General features: G+C 47.5%; 1 protein-coding gene across 1 annotated transcript in view; it reads left to right on the top strand.

Moving 5' to 3' along the window:
* Window positions 1-23,731, top strand: part of KNDC1 (kinase non-catalytic C-lobe domain containing 1) — a 654,634-nt gene that overhangs the window by 309,554 nt on the left and 321,349 nt on the right. The window lies entirely within an intron of this gene.

Genomic DNA, 23,731 nt, shown 5'->3' with positions numbered 1-23,731 from the left:
GTTTTTTAATTTTTAAAACAAAGCCAGTAGTTTGCAGAAGCACCTATTAACTTATGTGTAGCAGACTCCCTTTATCCACAAATATGGCCTTGTTTAGCGGACATCTTTTCTCCAGCACATATCAGGGACCTCCATCTGCCTGACTGAGATCTCTGTGCCTTCAGAGGAGACGGCATCACAATGGCTTCTCCAAAAGCTCTGTAGTTGTGCTGACAATTCGACATGTTCAATGCAACTACTCAGCTTAGTGTTTTTGTTTTTCAAAAATAAACTACCAAAGTGGGAATCAGGTGTGGCAGATCGGAAAGTGTTGGTGCAGAGGAAAAGCAGTTGACTGAACCATGCTACAAAAGTAGGAGTTAAACAAAATCTGCAAAGTGACACGGTGTCTCAGTGGTTTACAGCTTGCTACTGACAGGTGTTGTGATCTGCCTGGAGCAGTTGAAATCCCAACAAGACATGCCAAGTTCAGAAAACGGAGTACCATTAATCTGTTTTTATATCACATGGAAACTGTGGAATTGTGGTTAACCACTATATGAAAATCAATGTATCAGTGAAAGATGGATTGAGGCAAGCTAGCAAGAGAAATAAAAACGGAGCATAGTTCAAGGAATAGATAGAGAAGTGCAGAAGGCCAGATTATATCAGGACAGAGGGCGAGCAGGCGAGTGGGCAGTGCACATAAGGTGGAATCAGAGCAGCTGCTTCAGGACCGACACAGGCACATCGAAAAAAGAGGCAGCGTCTGCAGGCTGGCAAGAGGAGTGGGTTTTAGAGTGGCATACAAGGGTGCCATGGTTCCTAATGCTGGGAGGGATAATGGGTCCTGATCCCCTGGTTCGGTAGTGCAAAGCAGCTATATTTAGGGTGTAATAGACACCTCAGTTATATTGCTCCTGCAACACTGCAGATAGCTTCACCCCTGGCTATTGACCAATAGCGTGACCTGTCTAACACGAGTTCATAGCAGGAGAATGTATATACTCCATTCAGCCTTTAGCGGATGGTAAATTGAGCACCATAAAAAGGTTCAGACAAAAACACCGAATTAGGCAGTAATCTGAAATTGAGAACATGGATGTTTCAAAAGCAGCTAAATGCCCCCCATGTACTCTGTGGGCCTACACTGAAAACTGCAGCTATGCAAGTGTATGAATATAATATAATACACATTGTTTTCACTCCACGTGGCTTTAATTATAAATTATTTCATTACTATCTGCTATTTTTAATGTGATCGTTCAGCCATAGTTCTTGAATGTAAAAGTGGTGGTGCAGGCAAAGTACTACACAATTCAGTGCAGATATATACAATAGCACATATTAGGGTCATTTTATAAATAAAATGCTATGCAACTGCCAACAGTGGTCTGAATACAACAGACTAAGCCTGTATGCATAGATAACGTTATACCCGCACAAAAGGCAAAAAATATCTTAATCTAAGTGCACAGATCATTTTGGAGGTACAGGGAGGGGGTGCTGGCCATTTAACGTGCTGCATGGGTAGCTTCATAAAGAGGAGAGAACACTGTAGAAGAAAACCTAGATACTTGAGTCAAGTGGAGGGATTTGGGACTGGGGGAGAGAAGGGTGTGAAAAAAGAGGTCAGGCCGAGCAGTGCTTAATTTGTAAAAAAATTAAGTGCATTGTTTTAGGAGGCCATGCCCTCTACTGACAGCTCCACCCACTTCCTCCACTGGCTCCACCCACTTACCCTATTGGCTCCACTCACAAACTCACCTGGCACTGCTGAAACTGCAACTGAACAGTATACCTAACTGCCTAAAACCACAAACTTGGTGTTTTTATTTTTATGTCAGAAAGCATGTCAGTAGTGCAGAAAATTTATATTATTGTTTACGTTTAATACTAAAATTTGCAGGGGAGAAAGAAGATCAAAGGGATTAGTGCATCGGCTCTACAGTGTAGGAGGGAATGAAAAAGAAAAAGAAACATTGCTGGTGAAATTCATGACGGCAGAAAGGGAGGGCAAAGACTGGGTTAAATAACGGCGTGGCCTGTAAAAAAATAAGAAAAGTGGGGTGATGTAACATTCTACCACCATAACTCCTCTCCTCGTAATAAATGGCTTCATGAGCTTCAATATTATTGTTTGCGTGATTTGGGATTCTCACTTTTTTTGATCGAGAATAGCATCGTTTTTCTGGGCTCTCTGGCACTCCTACGTGGTGACTGTACATAGCATCATGGTACAGGTGCAAAGAGAGAGCCCCTCCCACGACAGCTTACAACACACTGCAAGGAGCACACATGCTCTTCCAAACCAGTGGCGCCGCAAAGGGACCATGGGCCCTCGGGCTAGCGAGGGAAAAGGTCCTTCCTGCAAAGCCCACACAGATGGGCAGCACATCATAGCCATAAGTGGGGTACAGTACTGGGCACGTTGGTCTCCCAGGCAGCTTGAATAATTAGCAAAGTCACCATCTGGCTGCTCAGCTGAATACAATCAACACAGCAACAGCACATCCCCAGTGAAACAAGTGGCAGGTAATGGGTTTCATGCAGAGGTCACGGTTCTACATCTGTCCTTCCTAGTATATTAATGGTAGCCTAAATGGCCCTGCCAATGCTTGTTATGAATAGTAATCTGAGGGCGAGGTGTAAGGAGAAGGTAGGAAAGTGTAGTGTGTTTAGCCTTCCATCGCATTTGTCGGTAACCTGAAAGTTAACATTCTGAATCCGGATCCGCATTTCATCATTAAGAGGTTGATAACAGATATAAACAGCTCTTCCACCATGGGAGGGAACAGCACGCAAAACAATTACCATTATTAGAGTAATTAAATTGGACATCGCTTTTTGCTTGGCTGCTAAGGTTGGGACTGCGAGCTGCTGCATTTTGTCTGCTCTTCCCGTCACTTCTCGCGGAACCCGCTTCGCGGGTCCCGCTTCGTGTGGGTCTGGGTCACTGCACTATTCACAACGCCGGACTGAGGAGGAACCTACCGAACGCCCAAATCAACATCCCCGGGCGGTTGCTGGAGCAGGGCTGCAAGCGAGGGTGGGCGCAGGACTACAAGTCCCAGGAGCGCCCGCCCGTTTCCATTGCCAGCACCTGAGACGCTCTCCCTGCAGGCTCCTCCCCACCATCACCGCTGTAAAACCCCCTGGACCTGGTACACAGTTGGATCGCTTTTTGCTTGGCTGCTAAGGTTGGGACTGCGAGCTGCTGCATTTTGTCTGCTCTTCCCGTCACTTCTCGCGGAACCCGCTTCGCGGGTCCCGCTTTGTGTGGGTCTGTGTCACTGCACTATTGACAACGCCGGACTGAGGAGGAACCTACCGAACGCCCAAATCAACATATCGGGGCGGTTGCTGGAGCAGGGCTGCGAGCGAGGGTGAGCGCAGGACTACAAGTCCCAGGAGCGCCCGCCCGTCTCCATTGCCAGCACCTGAGACGCTCTCCCTGCAGGCTCCTCCCCTCTTACACAGATCCTACAAACTCAACAGACTGGTCCCGCTGCGCGGGAGCGCGCGGGAGTGCGCCGGGAGAAGCCCGGGACAAGGGCGGGCCCTCTGTGGCCCTCCGAGGCCTGTAGAGTCTGGTCTGGGCTAGGTCCCTTGGTTAAGTCAATAGGATCTGTTAGTTAAGCTATTGGGTTTACTATTATTGTATGTGCCGTATTCACCCTTGCTGTACTGTTTTAATTTTGGTTTAGTGGGTTTCCAGCCCTGAGTCTTGTCGGCTAGTTAGGTCCAACACCAATCCTAGGAATGTGTACCCGGGAAACTCGTAGTAAGACTGCGGCTGAAGCCTCTAAATTGACGGGTACTTTAGATAGTTTTATTGTACGCACTAACTTATTAATTAACGAAGGTATCACCCTTATGGAAAGAAGGGTGTCCCAGGATCTCGCAAATGCGAGAAGATCATCCCTAGGTATTATAGCATCTGCATGCACACCCTTAAAAACACTTCCTATCCCCGAACTAAACCTGATGGTTTCAGCCCCTATTTGTCATCTTACTAATAATAACCAGCCTATCTCACTAGAACCCCTTACCCCGATCCCCCCCCCCCCTGTAGCTCTTCCCATACCCTCTGTGATTCCCCAGGCAGTTATTGACTCCCAGGATGAGACATCTAACCTTAGGGGTATAAGGGAGGGTGCTATTCCCAAAAATTCCAAACCATCTAGTAAGGGTAGTAGTGACTATATAGAGGTTGATGATGGAGCGGGAGGCCCTATAGAGATTGCCAGTAACATCAGTGGCAGCTTGGAGGGAAGGGATAATATGTCTAATTCAGGTTAAAGTGTTGCTAGAGTAGAGGTGACCCATGTGCTTCATCCCCTCCCGTTGGGTATTCCTGATAACTCAGTTTCCAACACCAGCCTTGCGAGTCTCCTTGAGACAAGCACTCTGGATGAGACCACTGAGGGATTAGAAGATAGAAATGGTATATTCATGAGCTCCTTATCTATTCTTATTAAATCCTTACTTGCACCCCTGGAAACCAGACTACAGGGAATTGAACAACAGCTACAGGTTATACACCTGGAGCAAAAAAACCATCTAAAATCCCCTGTTAGTAAAGCCCCGAGTACTCTGCCACTGTCTAATCACAAAGTTCCGGTAACCTCTAAACATCCATCAGGGGAAAAAGTGACCTCCATATTACTTCCATCTAAACCATCTAATCCTAAGAACTTTAATAAAAGTACAGTCAATATTCCACCCAATGCCCCAAACAAAATCCAGACTCCTGTTGGACCTCCTATCCCGGTCCCCAAACCACCGACTCCCCAACCTGTTAAATCTAAGGTACGCCGCAATATCAATCTACCACCCGACGCATGCCCTTATGTAATAGTGCTAACAGGCGTTCCTGAGCTTGCCCCTGCAACAACAGAATCTTTTTGGGCTCTTAAAAATAAAGTCTGCCATTGGTTAGACCAAAACCATCCTCTACCTTTAAATTTCCATAGTAATTTACTTATGGTAGAGAGAGCCCCTTGGGTATGCGAGAACAAAAAAAACATTCAAGGGGACTGTGTTGTTGCAACATTTGAGGATTCGTGTTCGGTGGAACACATATTGGCAGGGCCCCCATGTAATATTAATTCTTCAATCTCAGCCAAACCTCTATCCTATTTCTATATGGTCTCAGACTATCGTAGCAACAGGTGGAGTTGGCTGAGAGGTCCCAACCACACGGGAAGAGGAACAAGAGGGGAACCCTGGCAGAACCACAATTTAAATCAGTGGAATGGTAGTAATACCGGAGGGTGGAATTTAATGCAGCCTATAAAAGGCAGTCATTTTCATGGTACTAACCACAAAAATGGGGCATGGTCTGGGCAATACCATAATACCACTAGTCAGTGGGATGGTGCTGCTAATGAAGGGTGGAGCACAGTACCGAGTAGAACCGACAGGCCAATGTTCGGGGTAAATCACTCAAATGGAGCATGGTTAGGACATCAACCCAACCCTTCCCCTATACCTTGTTTTAACCGTTATAGTGGGCTGGAAAATGTTGATTGACTCCTGGCTTCATCACCGGGAAAAGTAATATCAATAGAAGTGTCAGATCCTTTAAGCTCTGCTATAGGAGAGCTTCAAGTATATCCAATAATCTGCAGTTCTAGGTGTAGTAACAAGATAGATAGTTCCCCTTATTCAACTGCATTGGACAAAGAAGTATTGAGGAAAATGATAGACCCGTTTGAGATTGAAGTAGGTAGTGTTAGGGAGGGTGAGACACACTTGGAATTTTGTGGACTTAGTCTCTCAGAAGAGGAACCCGGCCCTATTCACCTTTCTACTGCATCAACTGAAGACGGCACCTCTATTAATATCCTTTCCTGGAACATAGCAGGGCTTAAGAAAAATCTTGCAACCCCAGAATGGAACGAATTCATCGAACCCTTCCACATATGCATGTTCCAGGAAACTTGGTGTCTGTCTCCGCAATATAAAAATGGGTACTCTACTTACCATGTCCCTGCAGTTACCTCTGGGAAAGGTCGCCCGTCTGGTGGCCTACATATATGGGTGAAAGTAAATTTAAACTATGTTGTTACCATGCACAGTATTCCCTCAAATGATATCTTGAACATTTCCCTGAAAAGCCCAAATGGGGGTAAAATACATATTTTTTGTATTTATGCAAGAGGGACACAGGGTTGTCAAGCCCCAGAAACAATTGAGCTGTTGGATTCCAAGCTATTAGAACTGGCTCCTGGATCCAAAATCCTGGTGGGGGGCGACTTTAATTGCACATTCGAACCCATGGACGATGAGGATATATTGGGCTAGAACTCGGAGGACTGGAAATATTCCATACCCCCTTTGGATTTGGCTCCTATTAAGAAATGGTATCCCAGAGCAATACAGTTGAATGCTCCAGCTCTGGCCCATAACCTACGAGCCTTAAATGGGCGGACCATCTCTGATCGCAATGGGGCGATGATCTATAACAGGTTAGGTTCCCCGTCGCGTATTGATTATATCTTTTTAGACGTTCAATCATGGTCCTACCTTATAGATATGGAGATTAAGAAGACTATAGATAGTGATCATAACCCTCTATGCATGGCAATTAATTGGCCCCATGGGCCAAATGAGAATATAGTACCGAAGTTGATCACTAAGGAGGTCTTCCCTTCTAACTGTAATAGGAAATTAAGATGGGAGGTGCTCAAGTGTGAAGAGGAGAAACTTAACGATATCAGGGAATTAGTGATTGAGGAAACTTCATTTTTGTCACTGATGGATTTGGACTCGATAAATTCAAACCTTTCTGGGCCAAAATTATTAGCCCATTATCAGAACTTTGTTGGAGAAATAGGAAAGTATTTCCTTAAAACTTCTAAGGGGAAGCCCTCGGATAAGCAGCAATCCCTAAAAACCAATCTTTGGTATACAGCTGACTGTAGGGAAAAGAGGAAGGCTATTGCCTTAGCAATAAAGTTAAAAGACCCCAGAGCAGTGAGATTGGCCAGGGGGGATTATCGTAAAAGTATGACTATAGCTAAAAAGAACTGGGAGGATGACCACTGGCAGCAACTTAAAACTGCGGCATGGGAAAAGAACTCAGTGATCTTTTGGAAACTGATCAATATTATAGACCGAAGAGGAGTTGATCCTATCTTAAACCACATAAATGAACAGCAATGGTATGCGCATTTTTTAAAGTTGTATTGTGATGATGAGGCTCAAGCGCATCTAACACCAGTAGCCTTGCCCTTTTTAAGAATAGATTCAATTACCGAGGCAATTCCATTTAATGAGAGAGAGGTCCAAGATGCCATCTCCAAAATCCTTCCTGGTAAAGCAGCTGGTCCAGATGGCTTGCCCGGAGATTTGTTATCCCATGATCCCATAATATGGGCAGACTTTAGCAAGTCTAATGAATTTAATCCAGCTAGGTCTTCCTGTCCCAGACTCATGGAAAGGGGCGGAGGTGATTAAGATCTATAAAAAAGGAGATAGAAAAGACCCTGCCAACTATAGACCAATTAGCTTAATTGATACAATACAAAAGGTAGTTGGCAGGGTCATTGTAAATAGAATCGAGACATGGCTTATGGAAGCAGAGGTACTAACACATTTCCAGGCAGGGTTTAGGCAAAATGTTGGTGCAATGGACCAGGTGTTCCGGTTTTGTGCGGTCTATTGGAAGTCAGTATCTATTAACAAGGGCAGCTTGTATCTGGCCTTCATAGACCTCAAAACCGCATTTGATGTTATTCCACGTGCTAAACTGTGGGAGGTTTTATTGGCCATGGGGCTCCCAAGCTACTTGCTGCAATTTATTATTAAGCTCCATGAGGACAATTTCGCTAGGATACGGTGGGGGACCCAGGGGCAATTGACAAGGAGGGTACCAGTCAATAGAGGGGTGCGGCAGGGTTGTGTGATGGCACCAACGTTGTTCTCCCTTTTTATAAATGGGGTGGTGGACCATTTGAGGGATGACCCGGCGGACGCGCCCGTCCTTGCCGGAGAGAAGGCCCCCACACTCCTCTTTGCGGACGATACCCTCTTGATGTCTAAGACCCCGAAGGGTCTGCAGAAACTGCTCGACCGCTTCTCTCTTTTTTGCAAAGAGCGTGGTTTATCAATAAATACCACAAAAACAAAGCTAATGGTTCTATCGGCAAAAAGAAAGTTTAGAAAGGTAGATATCTCACTTTTCGGGTTACCTTTGGAGGTTGTCAGTGAATTTGACTATTTGGGGGTTAGGCTATCTAATAATATGTCCTGGGGCCCGCACATATCTAAAATGGTACTTAACCTCAAAAGGGTATCTGGAGCGATATTAAAAAAACAGCGCCTCTCCATCAGTAGACCAATTGCTCCAACCCTCTCGGTTTATGAGGGGAAGGCTGTAGCTTCGGCAGTCTACGGCTCCGAACTTTGGGGCGCTGAAAATACTAGAGCTCTGATGGTTGCAGAGAACAAGTTTATTAGAGACTTGGTATCACTTCCTGTGTCAACCCCCTTGTTACCATTATTTTTTTATATGGGCAAGAAACCTATTGTTGATAAAGTCCATCTCAGGCCCCTGTTATTCTGGGTGCGCCTCAGAAGGACCCGAGAATTAAATGAATATGCCCGAGTGTTGGATGAATTAATCTCCCTTAACGTGAATAAAAAGATAAAGTGGCTCAACAACCTTAAGTCGTTGGTAATCTCGTTAGGTTTGGGGGAGTCTTGGGTTTCGCAATGCCCACCTACTAAACAACTTGTTAAAAAGTTGTATTGGGAGTGGGTTGAGTCTAAGGTTCATACTAATTCCAACTTAGGATCTTTGACGATCAATTTTCTTGAACACAAATTAACGTGTAAGTTTGAACCCTTTTTGGACTTTATTCATCTACCCAGAGACAGGACCTTGTTTTTAAAATTTAGATATGGTACTTTGCCACTTAAAGAAACTATGAAAGGATGGAAAGGCATGGGGGGGCATGACTCTAACTGTCCAGGTTGTAGCTGCCCGAAGGAAACTCTGGGCCACTTTCTATTTGCACGCCTAGCCTATAAGCATGTTAGGAACAGATGGCTTAAACCAGTGTGCAAGATCCTGGGCGTGAAAGATCATAGTTCAGCCCTGCGCATCATGTCAACCAATACTGCCTCATTGTATATTGTTTGTGGGGTGGCAAAATACCTTTCATGGGCCTGGATAATACGATCTAGATTGTTAGGCAATACACCAAACTTATCTGAAGCGATTGTATAGCTTTTTTTAAAAAAAAATGATGTCATTTTGTGGGAAATTTAGTATTTTAGGGCAGACTGTTTTTATGTATTTTGTATATTTGTCTGTACTTTTATGATAAATACTTATCGAATAAAGTATTCCAACAACAAAAAAAAAATTGGACATACAAAGTACACTATTTTACTGAGTTGTTAACATTACTAATCTTAATTGCTCAGTTTCTGATTTGCAATATCTTATACTACATTTTTATTATATACAAAGCGGCCCTCGAAACTGCATGAATGCATCTGCAACTTACTTAATAGAAGGCATGGCGAATAACGCAATGAATATTAGTTTTTTAAAAATTAATATTACATAACAATAAAAATGTATGCGCCGATTAAAATACGAGGTGGGGAGATTATGTCTGCTCGGTGAGTTCTTATTCTAGACTTTACGGCACATAACACAGACAGAATGCATTATGATTACATTATTCTATTATACAGAAAACAAAATGTGAACATATTTATTAAATGTGTGCACACATTGTTTTCTGTGGAATATGCTAAAATACCCAAAGTCAGATACCTTGTGTTGTCAACCTTACATGCAGGGGGATGTGATATCACCGCATATATTCACCAGATGCATTTATTTATGCTATCTAGAGTACACATTCTTGCATTTCATTGCTATGGCAATTGCGTAAGAAGTGGGGCTCAGTGCCATACGAGCAGCTGCCCCTGGTCCCTCTTCCCTGAATGCAGCAGCACAGCCTCAGCCTCACCACAGAGAACAAGACATGATATATATATTATAGCGACTGTCACTATTAGTAGTAGCACTACTCGTCTTACCTGTGACCTGCAGCTTCGGGGGCACTAGCAGTTGCAGACTGCTGGCAAATTCTACCATGAATGCAGTTTACAGTGCGCATGACTGAATACCGTCACATCCGCCCTGCTCCACCCTGTAGACTAGCAGCGATGCACGCCGCATGCACAACGTGTAATTATGTGATGTTGGCTGGCCATGTTCGTGTTCTATTCATCTGTACACCATAAACAGGCCAGGCGGTCGTCTGAAGTTAAGTTTGGCCTGCCATGCCTGCTAGTGCTAACCGGTTCCACCCTGTAATGCGCTGCTACTACAGGCTCACGCAGCGCATCATATATGGTGCTGGTCTGTGCTGGTAGTTTTTAGGTCTCGCCTGAGCCAATGCGCTTGCGCATTGCTGGCGAGATTATAGTAAACAGAAAAGAAAAATCTACCAAAACGGCTGCAGATTAGACACAGTTCATGTGAGACAGGCGCGTGCACAACGCCAGTCACGTCACACACTCCATTTGTCTGTGCCTTGCATCAGACTTCAAAGGCTGCCGCTCCCCCACTTCAAAGGCTGCCGGAGGGTGCGATGCACTTCCCCCTCCCGCTTCTTTTGTTTTGTTTGCATCGTCTAATTCCACATATTCTAGCATAACCCCAGACTCAAGAGCGAAGTTCTTGACAACTCACACCAAAACTTGGCGAAGGAGGGTCCCGTTGTGATTGCCCCCTTGCTCGTTCTCTGCCTTCTGTACACCGTGAAGTCTGCCAAACAAGACCTACAAGGTAAGAAGAGAGGGGTGATCTCGTGGCACCCAGCGTCCTGAGTGTGATACTCGGGTGACTTATCTTCCTGCATCCTGACGAACTGCCATGTTCATAGCCATCTGCTTTATGCATGCTTCTGCTCACTGCAAGAACCTCAGTCACAGTAACTTCTGCATTCTGCCCCTTTCCCATTGTCCATTACTGCAGTCTTAGGCATGCCTGTTCACACCTGCATTTTGCAGCATCCCCAGCTGACTTGTTTTGGTACTCGGATCGCTACCCATCCATATCCGACCATAAGTGTGCCCTATGCATGCCCCATCTGATGTGTGCTTCCCTCACATACCACTGCCCCATCCTCAGCATGATCTCCACCACCAAATTTGTGCGCATCCTTCCCCTTGGTGTGTGCGTGCTCCCTTCCCATTATTCATGTCCCATGCCTGGGTGCTTGCTGTCTGCACGCGGTCCATGTCCCATGCCTGTACTTGTCCCAGAACCACGCGGTTGTTTATCCTCTCCTGCGCTTGCCATAGCTGCCCGTTGTATGTTCCACATCCACGTGCCATGTTTGCTATCCCGATTCCCCATAACAGGCATGCCATACTTGGCCTGTCCCTTCTTGCATTTGCCTGCCCTGCTCTTTGCATCGACACAGTTCCTCCTGTGTGTACCGCCTCTGCTCTTTAAATGCTTACCATACCTGTGCATGCTTCTTGCTCTGTGAATGTTGCCCACTGTACCCAGCCAGTCCTGTACATGCTCCCTTTGCCCTTTGTGTGCTCCCCATCCGACTCTGTACATGCTCTTCTTGTTTGTTCACACTGCTTTCTCCCCTCTGTACGACCCTCCACCCCATGCCCGATGGCGGTGCATTTTGGAGGTTCCCCCTGTCTTCTTGGTGCTCTCACTGGCATCCAGTGCTTCAACTGTGGTATGCGTGCTCCTCTGACAGAGCTGTCAACTGAGCTCTCCATAATGTGAGCAACCGATGGATAGCGCCTAAAAGTGCAGCAACCTTGCCCAGAAGTTGAATTAATAGTGTAGTGGGACTGTCAAGACCGACATCCCATTAAAAGTGTAGCAACACACAAGTTCATCTGTGACAATACACCAAATTAACTGTAATTCGTCACATGTGGAAGTTTTGATGTTTTAAATTGAGCTGTAAAGTGGGTGTGTTGTCAAAGGTGGTTTTCAGAATTTTGTAATTATTTGTATGTGTATTTTTTAACAAACAATGTATAAGCTGTTAAAGCTCATAATGTCCTATCACAAGCATTGCAGCCTTTCTAAGAAGCTGGTATGGCATTGGTATCATATAACATTTAAAGCGCTCTGATCCCTTCGGTTCTAGCTAACGCTATAGAGTACTCAAATTAATAATCATAAGTTTTATTATGTGTTTTTACCATACACTTGTTTTTAGCTTCAGTCTCTGTGATGCTGCACCACATCACTCAGGGACACCACCACATCACTCAGGGACACCACCACATCACCCAGGGACACCACCACATCACCCAGGAACACCACCACATCACTCAGGGACACCACCACATCACTCAGGGACACCCCACCACATCACTCAGGGACACCACCACATCACTCGGGAACACCACCACATCACTCGGGGACACCACCACATCACTCAGGGACACCACCACATCACTCAGGAACACCACCACATCACTCGGGGATACCACCACATCACTCAAGGACACCACCACATCACTCGGGAACACCACCACATCACTCAGGGGCACCACCACATCACTCAGGGGCACCACTCAGGGGCACCACCACATCACTCGGGGACACCACCACATCACTCGGGGACACCACTACATCACTCAGGGACACCACCACATCACTCGGGGACACCACCACATCACTCGGGGACACCACAACATCACTCAGGGACACCACCACATCACTCAGGGGCACCACCACATCACTCAGGGACACCACCACATCACTCGGGGACACCACCACATCACTCTGGAACACCACCACATCACTCAGGAACACCGCCACATCACTCAGGAACACTACCACATCACTCAGGGACACCACCACATCACTCAGGGACACGGGTAACAACCTTTAAAACGCAACTTTGACAAGGCACTACCATTACAACGAAACTTTTACAACGCAACATCCATTACAACGCATGCCATTACAACGCAACCATTGCAACGCATGACACTACAACGCATACCACTACAACGCATGTCATTACAAAGCACTCATTACAACACATACCATTACAAAGCATACCATTACAACGCATTGTTGTACCCTTACACTGTCCAACATTTACCCTACTGTTGCACCCCCTGAGGTTAGAACAGTAATTTTTACCCCTACACTATCCAACACTTACCCTACTATTGCACCCCCTGGAATTAGAATAGTAATTTTTACCCCTACACTTTCCAACACTTACCCTACTGTTGCACCCACCTGGAGTTAGAATAGTAATTTTTACCCCAACACTATCCAATACTTACCATACATGCAATGTAATGTTATGCGTTGTAATGGTATGTGTTGTAAAGGTAGTATGCGTTGTAATGGAATGCGTTGTAAAGGTAGTTTTGAAAAAATTGTTGTAAAGGCATGCATTGTAATTGAATGCGTTGTAATGGATGTTGCGTTTAAAAAAATGCGTTGTAAAGGTATGCGTTGTAAAAGTATGCGTTGTAACGTCATACATCCCAGGGAAACCACCACATCACTCAGGAACACCACCACATCACTCAGGGACACCACCACATCACTCAGGGACACCACCACATCACTCATGAACACCACCACATCACTCTGGGACACCACCACATCACTCGGGACACCACCACATCATTTGGGGACACCACCACATCACTCGGGGACACCACCACATCACTCGGGGACACCACCACACCACTCAGGGACACCACCACATCACTCAGGGACACCACCACATCACTCAGGGACACCACCACATCACTCGGGGACACCACCACATCACTCGGGGACACCACCACATCACTCGGGGATACCACCTCATCACTCGGGGATACCACCACATCACTCGGGGACACCACCACATCACTCGGGGACACCACCACATCACTCAGGGGCACCACTCAGGCGCACCACCACACCACTCAGGGACACCACCACATCACTCAGGGACACCACCACATCACTCAGGGACACCACCTTATCACTCAGGGACACCACCACATCACTCGGGGACACCACTACATCACTCGGGGACACCACCACATCACTCAGGGGCACCACCACATCACTCAGGGACACCACCACATCACTCAGGGGACACCACCACATCACACCACATCACTCTGGAACCCCACCACATCACTCAGGAACACCACCACATCACTCAGGAACACCACCACATCACTCAGGGACACCACCACATCACTCAGGGACTCGGGGAACAACCTTTACAACACAACTTTTACAATGCACTACCATTACAAGAAAACTTTTACAACGCAACATCCATTACAACGCAACATCCATTACAACGCATGCCATTACAACGCAACCATTACAACGCATGACACTACAACGCATACCACTACAACGCATGTCATTACAACGCAGTCATTACAACGCATACCATTACAACACACACCATTACAACGCATACCATTACAACGCATTGTTGTACCCTTACACTATCCAACACTTACCCTACTGTTGCACCCCCTGGAGTTAGAATAGTAATTTTTACCCCTACACTATCCAAGTCAAGTCAAGTCAAGTCAAAGAATTTATATAGCGCACTACATACCCAGAGGGTCTCAAGGCGCTGAGGGAGGGGAGAAGGATTACTTGTCAAATATCCACGTTTTAAGTTGCTTTCTGAATGCTAGGTGGTTCTGGGTAAGGCGAAGGTAAGTGGGGAGTGAGTTCCATGTTTTAGCTGCCAGGTATGAGAAGGATCTGCCTCCCATGGTGGTCTTGTTGATGCGAGGTACGGTGGCGAGGGCTTGGCTGGAAGAACGTAGTTGGCGGGAGGGGGTGTAGAAGGACAGACGTGAGTTGAGGCATTCTGGTCCGATGTCGTAGAGTGATTTGTGTGCGTGGGTTAGCAGTCGGAAAGTGATCCTTTTATTGACGGGTAGCCAGTGGAGGTCTTTCAGGTGACCAGAGATGTGTTCGTTACGCGGGATGTCTAATATGATCCTGGCTGAGGCGTTTTGGATTCGTTGGAGTTTCTTCTGGAGTTTAGCAGTAGTACCTGCGTAGAGGGTGTTTCCGTAGTCCAGTCGGCTCGTGACCAGAGCATGGGTGACTGTTTTTCTGGTTTCGGTGGGGATCCAGCGAAATGTTTTTTTGAGCATGCGAAGAATGTTGAAGCAGGATGAGGATACGGCGCTGACTTGTCTGTTCATAGAAAGTGAAGAATCCAGGATGACGCCTAGGTTCCGTGCGTGGTCTGTCGGGATGGGTGCTTTTCCAAGGGCTTCCGGCCACCAAGAGTCGTCCCATGCCGAGGGGGATGTACCTAAGATGAGGACTTCTGTTTTATCTGAGTTGAGTTTCAGACGGCTGTGTTTCATCCATTCGGCAACTTCTTTCATTCCTTCATGTAGGTTAGTTTTGGCGGTGCTGGGGTCATTGGTGAGAGAAAGGATCAGTTGAGTGTCATCCGCGTAAGAGATGATGTTGAGGTTGTGTTGGCGAGCGATGGCCGCGAGGGGGCTCATGTATACGTTGAAGAGGGTGGGACTGAGTGAGGATCCTTGTGGTACGCCGCAGATGACTTCAGTGGCCTCGGACTTGAATGGTGGAAGGCGGACTCTCTGGGTTCTTCCGGTGAGGAACGAGGTGATCCATTCAAGAGCTTTTCCTTGTATTCCGATGTTTCTGAGGCGTTGTAAGAGGGTGCTGTGGCAGACTGTGTCGAAGGCTGCAGAGAGGTCGAGGAGGATGAGGGCGACTGTGTCTCCATTATCCAGTAGAGTTCGAATGTCGTCTGTTGCTGCGATGAGGGCGGTCTCAGTGCTGTGTTTTGCTCGGAAGCCAGATTGTGAGGAGTCGAGGGATTTGTTGGCTTCGAGGAAGGCGGCGAGCTGGTTGTTGACAGCTTTCTCGATGACTTTGGCCGGGAAAGGAAGGAGCGATATGGGGCGGTAATTTTTGAGTTCGGTGGGGTCTGCTGTGGGTTTTTTCAGAAGGGCGGTGAGTTCAGCGTGTTTCCAGCTTTCCGGGAAGGTGGCGGAGTTGAAGGAGCAGTTGATGACGTCTCGGAGGTGCGGTGCTATGATGGAGTCTGCTTTGTTGAAGATGTGGTGAGGACAAGGGTCTGTGGGGGATCCTGAGTGGATGGAGTTCATCAGGCGGATGGTGTCCTCAGTGGAGATTGGGTTCCAGTCGTTAAGGGTGTTTAAGGGGGAAGAATGTTCAGCATATGGTTGGGTGGGTTGGTCTCCGGGTTGGTTGTCGAAGCTGTTGTGGATGTGTGCAATTTTGTTGTGGAAGAATAAAGCCAGGGAGTCGCAGAGGGCTTGAGAGGGGGTGATGTCGTTGGAGTTGGCTGAGGGATTGGTAAATTCCTTGACGATGTTGAAAAGTTCCTTGCTGTTGTGGGCGTTGTTGTCTAGTCGATCCTTGAATGCTGTTTTCTTGGCCTTCCGGATTAGTTGGTGGTGTGTGCGGGTGGCGTTTTTGAAGGCGTCCTTGGTGGTAGTGGTTGGGTCTTTTTTCCAGGCCTTTTCCAGGGAGCGGCAGAGTTTCTTGGACTTCTTAATATCATCGTTGAACCATGAGGCCTTCTTGCTGCCAGGTTTGCTTTGACGTTTTTTCAGTGGTGCTAGGGTGTCGGCGGTGTTGGATAACCATAAGGTGAAGTTGGCGGCGGCTTGGTCTGGGTTAGAAGAGTGGGCTGGGGTGTTTAGAAGGAGCGATGAGGAGATCTGGTCGATGGTGATTTTGTTCCAGTTTCTTTGCAGAGTTGGTTGGAGGTGGTTGATGGGTTTAGGCTTGTTGAAGGTGAAGTGAACGCAGCTGTGGTCAGTCCAGAGGAGATCCGTAGTGTGGCTGAAGGAGACATGATTGCTGGAGGTGAAGATGGGGTCGAGTGTGTGACCTGCGATGTGGGTGGGGGAAGTGACCAGTTGTTTAAGTCCGAGGTTGGCGAGGTTGTCCAAGAGGGTGGTGGTGTTGCGGTCGTTGTTCTTTTCAAGGTGAAAGTTGAGGTCTCCCAGAAGGATGTAATCTTTGGATGGGAGCGCGTGTGGAGTGATGAAGTCCGTAATGTCTTCACTGAATTTTGCGCGGGGTCCAGGTGGTCTGTAGAGGAGGGTGCCTCTGAGTGTGGTCTTTGGGTCGATGTGGATCTGGAAGTGAAGGTGTTCAGAGTTGGCGAGATTGACGTCTGAGCTGGTTGAGATGTGGATGGATTTCTTATGGACGATAGCGATTCCTCCTCCTGTGTGGCTGGTACGGTCCTTGCGTGTGATCTTATAATCTTCCGGGATGGCAATGGTGATGTCTGGGGCGGAGGAAGCGTTCATCCATGTTTCTGTTAGGAAGGCGATGTCTGGAGAGATGGTGTCTAGTAGATTCCAGAGGTCAATGGCGTGTCTGTGGACCGATCGGGTGTTGAGAAGGATGCATTGTAGGTGGTTGGGGTCGGGAATCAGTGGTGTGGTCGTAGCGGAGAAGTTGTCGGTGCCGATGAATTTGCAGGAGTAGCAAGAGAAAGGTCCATGGGTGTGTCCAGGAGCGGCTTGGACGCAGTTGGGGGCGCGACCGGGGTTAAGGGCTAGGAGGGTGGCGGCATCGTAGGTAATGCGGGAGGGCTGGGCAGTGCGAGGGGCAGGGGGTCTGGCGCTGGGCGCGGTCCAGGCGCGGACGGGCGTAGACGGGCTTACCTTTGGCGCACCTTCGGCGCGAATGGGGCGCGGTCGCTGCGCGTGAACGCTGCGCGCGGGAAGAACTGTCATATATGGATGGTGGAGGGGGAGGGGCGAGGGCGTCTCAGCTGGGAGGCGGGGCGGGCTACAGATGACCACAACAACAACACACACAAAATGGAGGCGGAGGGGGGAGCACAGCGGAAACGCGCAGAAACAGAAAAAGCGGCGATTTTTAAAACAAAAGTGCTAAATAATCAGAGCGGCAACCAGGCACACAGCAGGCAGCAATAATTAGGCAGATATTAACAAAGCAGTGCAGCAACGATACACAGCGGAAACGCGCAGAGACAGAAAAAGCGGCTATTTTTAAAACTAAAGTGCTAAATAATCAGAGCAGCAACCAGGCACACAGCAGGCAGCAATAATTAGGCAGATATCAGCAAAGCAGTGCAGCAACGATACCGAGTGACACAGGAGGACACTGGGGAGCGACCACTCAGCCCAAGGGAGAGGAGCGAGTCACGGTGCTTTCCGGTGCTGGAGCGCTGTTCTGGTCAGTGGGAGGGCGTCTCAGCTGGGAGGCGGGGCGGGCTACAGATGACCACAACAACAACACACACAAAATGGAGGCGGAGGGGGGAGCACAGCGGAAACGCGCAGAAACAGAAAAAGCGGCGATTTTTAAAACAAAAGTGCTAAATAATCAGAGCGGCAACCAGGCACACAGCAGGCAGCAATAATTAGGCAGATATTAACAAAGCAGTGCAGCAACGATACACAGCGGAAACGCGCAGAGACAGAAAAAGCGGCGATTTTTAAAACTAAAGTGCTAAATAATCAGAGCGGCAACCAGGCACACAGCAGGCAGCAATAATTAGGCAGATATCAGCAAAGCAGTGCAGCAACGATACCGAGTGACACAGGAGGACACTGGGGAGCGACCACTCAGCCCAAGGGAGAGGAGCGAGTCACGGCGCTTTCCGGTGCTGGAGCGCTGTTCTGGTCAGTGGGAGGGCGTCTCAGCTGGGAGGCGGGGCGGGCTACAGATGACCACAACAACAACACACACAAAATGGAGGCGGAGGGGGGAGCACAGCGGAAACGCGCAGAAACAGAAAAAGCGGCGATTTTTAAAACAAAAGTGCTAAATAATCAGAGCGGCAACCAGGCACACAGCAGGCAGCAATAATTAGGCAGATATTAACAAAGCAGTGCAGCAACGATACACAGCGGAAACGCGCAGAGACAGAAAAAGCGGCGATTTTTAAAACTAAAGTGCTAAATAATCAGAGCGGCAACCAGGCACACAGCAGGCAGCAATAATTAGGCAGATATCAGCAAAGCAGTGCAGCAACGATACCGAGTGACACAGGAGGACACTGGGGAGCGACCACTCAGCCCAAGGGAGAGGAGCGAGTCACGGCGCTTTCCGGTGCTGGAGCGCTGTTCTGGTCAGTGGAAGGGCGTCTCAGCTGGGAGGCGGGGCGGGCTACAGATGACCACAACAACAACACACACAAAATGGAGGCGGAGGGGGGAGCACAGCGGAAACGCGCAGAAACAGAAAAAGCGGCGATTTTTAAAACAAAAGTGCTAAATAATCAGAGCGGCAACCAGGCACACAGCAGGCAGCAATAATTAGGCAGATATTAACAAAGCAGTGCAGCAACGATACACAGCGGAAACGCGCAGAGACAGAAAAAGCGGCGATTTTTAAAACTAAAGTGCTAAATAATCAGAGCGACAACCAGGCACACAGCAGGCAGCAATAATTAGGCAGATATCAGCAAAGCAGTGCAGCAACGATACCGAGTGACACAGGAGGACACTGGGGAGCGACCACTCAGCCCAAGGGAGAGGAGCGAGTCACGGCGCTTTCCGGTGCTGGAGCGCTGTTCTGGTCAGTGGGAGGGCGTCTCAGCTGGGAGGCGGGGCGGGCTACAGATGACCACAACAACAACACACACAAAATGGAGGCGGAGGGGGGAGCACAGCGGAAACGCGCAGAAACAGAAAAAGCGGCGATTTTTAAAACAAAAGTGCTAAATAATCAGAGCGGAAACAGGCACACAGCAGGCAGCAATAATTAGGCAGATATTAACAAAGCAGTGCAGCAACGATACACAGCGGAAACGCGCAGAGACAGAAAAAGCGGCGATTTTTAAAACTAAAGTGCTAAATAATCAGAGCGGCAACCAGGCACACAGCAGGCAGCAATAATTAGGCAGATATCAGCAAAGCAGTGCAGCAACGATACCGAGTGACACAGGAGGACACTGGGGAGCGACCACTCAGCCCAAGGGAGAGGAGCGAGTCACCAACACTTACCCTACTATTGCACCCCCTGGAATTAGAATAGTAATTTTTCCCTAAATCTACCCCTGAGGCGGAAGCCGGGGGCTTTCAGTTAAACCTTGTTATTGTAAAAATCTACGCATTGATCACGAAGTACTTGAGAATTTTGCGTGTGTAAATATTTTAATTGTGCTTTTTTAACTTGTACTTCCACGCACTTCGGCGTGAGATTAGCGTTGCACCGAAGCCAAGATAGACACTCTTTCTGGCACGGCGCAGCCGATTTGTGGGCTGACACCGTGTTTACACCCACCTCAGACGCCATCTTGCTGGGAGGAAAGGGTTGCGCTCGAGTTGTTGGACGCCTCCCGCCCTCCCAGCTTACTTAAGGGCGGGCACACTGCATCGCGGTGATTTTTCCCTAAATCTACCCCTGAGGCGGAAGCCGGGGGCTCTCAGTTAAACCTTGTTATTGTAAAAATCTACGCATTGATCACGAAGTACTTGAGAATTTTACGTGTGTAAATATTTTAATTGTGCTTTTTTAACTTGTACTTCCACGCACTTCGGCGCGAGATTAGCGTCGCATTGAAGCCAAGATAGACACTCTTTCTGGCACGGCGCAGCCGATTTCGGGGCTGACACTGTGTTTACACCCACCTCAGACGCCATCTTGCTGGGAGGAAAGGGTCGCGCTCCAGTTGTTGGACGCGTCCCACCCTCCTCTAAATCCCCCGGTGACATGTATAAATACATCATGCCTTCCCGTCCCTGCAGCGGGCGGGCGCAGCGGGCGTGCCGGCGGCGCGGCAAAGGCGCGCCAAAGGCAAGCCCGTCTGCGCCCGTCTGCGCCCGTCTGCGCCCGTCCGCGCCGAGTCCGGGCCCAGGGCCATGACCCCTGGTCAGGCTCCACTGGATCACAAGTTGGCTTACTCCCGCTCATCCTTGATAGAGCTTCGATCCCTTCCCACTTCCCGTTGCATATTGCATGATCCAACAAGCTTAATACAAAATGCTACTGTTACATGCTCTGATTGCAACAGTACGATTTTTATAAATAATCATAAGATCCAACCTAAGCCACAAACTCCTTTTAGAGAAACTGACATTCTAATGGCTCTCATAAATGCGCGATCAGTATGCAAACACAGACAGGAAATAGCGGACCTTATAATCGATAACAACTTAGATGTCCTGTTTATTACTGAGACATGCATGGATGACGCATCAGACCCGGATTTAGTAATTGCCGTACCTCAGGGTTATAAAGCTTATCGACAGGACAGGGAACGGAAAAAAGGAGGGGGACTGGCAATCATAGCCCGAGACCGGTTTTCCATTAGAACATCATCCATTCCAGCAACTGCATGCAAAGCCTTGCAGTTTAGCATTAAGTTTACTGCCCTTTATAATTTTAAGGGAATTCTCTTATACCGACCTCCTGGCATAAGGACCGCGTTTTTAGACAATCTAAGCACAATAATGGAATCGTTAGTTACGGAAGAGTCTTTCTCTGTTTTGGGTGACATGAACTTCCATTTGGATCGAGAAGATGATAAGGACACACGGGCTCTTATTACAGACTTGGACACACTGGGGCTTAGACAAATGATTACCTCTCCTACCCACCAAGCCGGACACATTTTAGATGGTATTTTTTCAAATGTAGAGGGCCTACATATATCAAACATCTTACCTATGCCCTGGGATGACCACTATGCTATATTTAGCAGATTGACAATAAACAAAATTTCGAAGAAAAAGGTTACTACCCCGATCCCAGAATCTGTTAAAGTTTGGAAAAATATAAACCAGACTGAACTAACAAAGCTACTGGACAGTACGTGTCCTTCGCTGTCCACTGATCCTAATATTGCTACCCAACAATTTCATGACTGGCTAGGCCATTCCACTAATATGTTAGTACCAACTAAAACTCTATCTAGGAACAGAACCACTCCTTCTGCCCCATGGTATACAGAGGAACTAAGGCGGCAAAAACAACTGAACAGAAAAAGGGAAAGACAGTGGCGAAAAAACTATGCTCCTGAGGGTAAGGCCAAATATAAAGAGTCACTGACTGTTTATAAAGCTATGATTACAGAAGCAAAAAAAGCGTTCTTTTCGGACCAAATAGAAAAAGCAAAAAATTCAAGTAGACAATTATATGATATCACTAGAACATTGTCAGGTAATGCCCCTGATCTTACCCCGCCACCCTCACAATTACTTTGTGATGCATTGGCCAATTTCTTTTATTCTAAAGTTAACGATATTTACCAGGCTTTTTCCCCGCATCCCACAATATCAGCTCCTTCTGATCTGTTTTTGGACAAGGTCTTGACCAGCTTCAAGGCGCTTACTGTAGATCAAACAAAAGTTATCGTTTCTTCTATCAAAACCGGATCTACATTAGATCCCTGCCCATTCTCAGTCCTTCCACCGGTGATGGACACACTCATCCCGGTCATTACCTTAGTTTGTAACTCTATATTGGGCTCCGGAATTTTCCCAGATTCCTTAAAGAATACACTGGTGAAACCCTTGTTGAAGAAAGCAAGTCTTGATAAGACTGAATTAAAGAATTATAGGCCCATCGCAAGCCTTCCATTCTTAGCCAAGGTGATCGAAAAGGCCATGAATCAACAGCTGGTCGAGTACGTAGAGAAACATCGTCTACTGGATGAATCACAATTTGGTTTTCGAAGATATCATGGTACCCAAACCGCCTTAATCAAGGCTGCAGATGACATCAGGGTAATTCGAGACCAAGGAGGGACAGCAGTACTTGTACTGTTGGACCTATCGGCGGCCTTCGACACGGTCGGCCATAAGATCTTGGTCAACCGTGTCGAAAAGATAGGCATTCACCACTCAGCGAGAGATCTGATTGCATCCTTCCTGGCCGATAGATCACAGGCTGTCACCCTGGGCCCATATCAATCTGTCAAGTTGTCACTACCGTGTGGGGTTCCTCAAGGCTCATCCCTAAGTCCGACACTATTTAATATCTATGTGTCGGACCTTGCTAATGTCATCAAAGCATATGGGATGAGCATAACCTCTTACGCTGATGACACACAATTGGTTTTGGCCATTAAAGACGACGGACTTGAGGTGGCAGAGCGTTTCCAACGCGGAATGCTAGCAATCGGAGAGTGGATGGCATCCAATTGCCTTAAGCTCAACTCCGAAAAGATGGAGGTGCTTATCTTTGGAACCCTTTTACTAGACTGGTCAGCAACCTGGTGGCCATCAGCCTTTGGAGCCCCCCCCAGGCCAGGCCTCAAGGTTAGGAACATGGGAGTAACTTTTGAACAAAGTAGCGGCAACAGCCCATCACAAATTAAGGTTAATCAGAAAAATCATCCCGTTTCTGCTTGATACCGCCGCCAAAACACTGGTTAGCTCCTTAGTGTTATCGTCCCTTGATTATTGTAATGGACTATTTTTAAACGCCCAGGTTAGGGTAACGAATAAGCTTCAGACAATACAGAATGCAGCAGCACGCCTGCTTTCGGGAACACCCAAGTTTTCGCCTATATCAGATACCATCAAGAAATACCATTGGCTGACAATCCGTAATCGGATCAAATTTAAATCACTTTGCATAGTATATAAGACACGGCATGACCAAGGTACACATTATTTTAAGGATCAGTTGATACCTTATAAACCGGCCAGACAGCTTCGATCTGCCACTCTTAACCAACTAGTGGTCCCTCGAGCTAAAACAGTTTCGTGGGGTGATCGTCGCTTTTCAGTCGCG

This window comes from Lissotriton helveticus, chromosome 5_1, assembly GCF_964261635.1.
Source record: "Lissotriton helveticus chromosome 5_1, aLisHel1.1, whole genome shotgun sequence".
NCBI lineage: Eukaryota > Metazoa > Chordata > Amphibia > Caudata > Salamandridae > Lissotriton > Lissotriton helveticus.
Note: the sequence above shows the minus strand (reverse complement) of the source record. Positions and strands in the feature narration are given on the sequence as shown.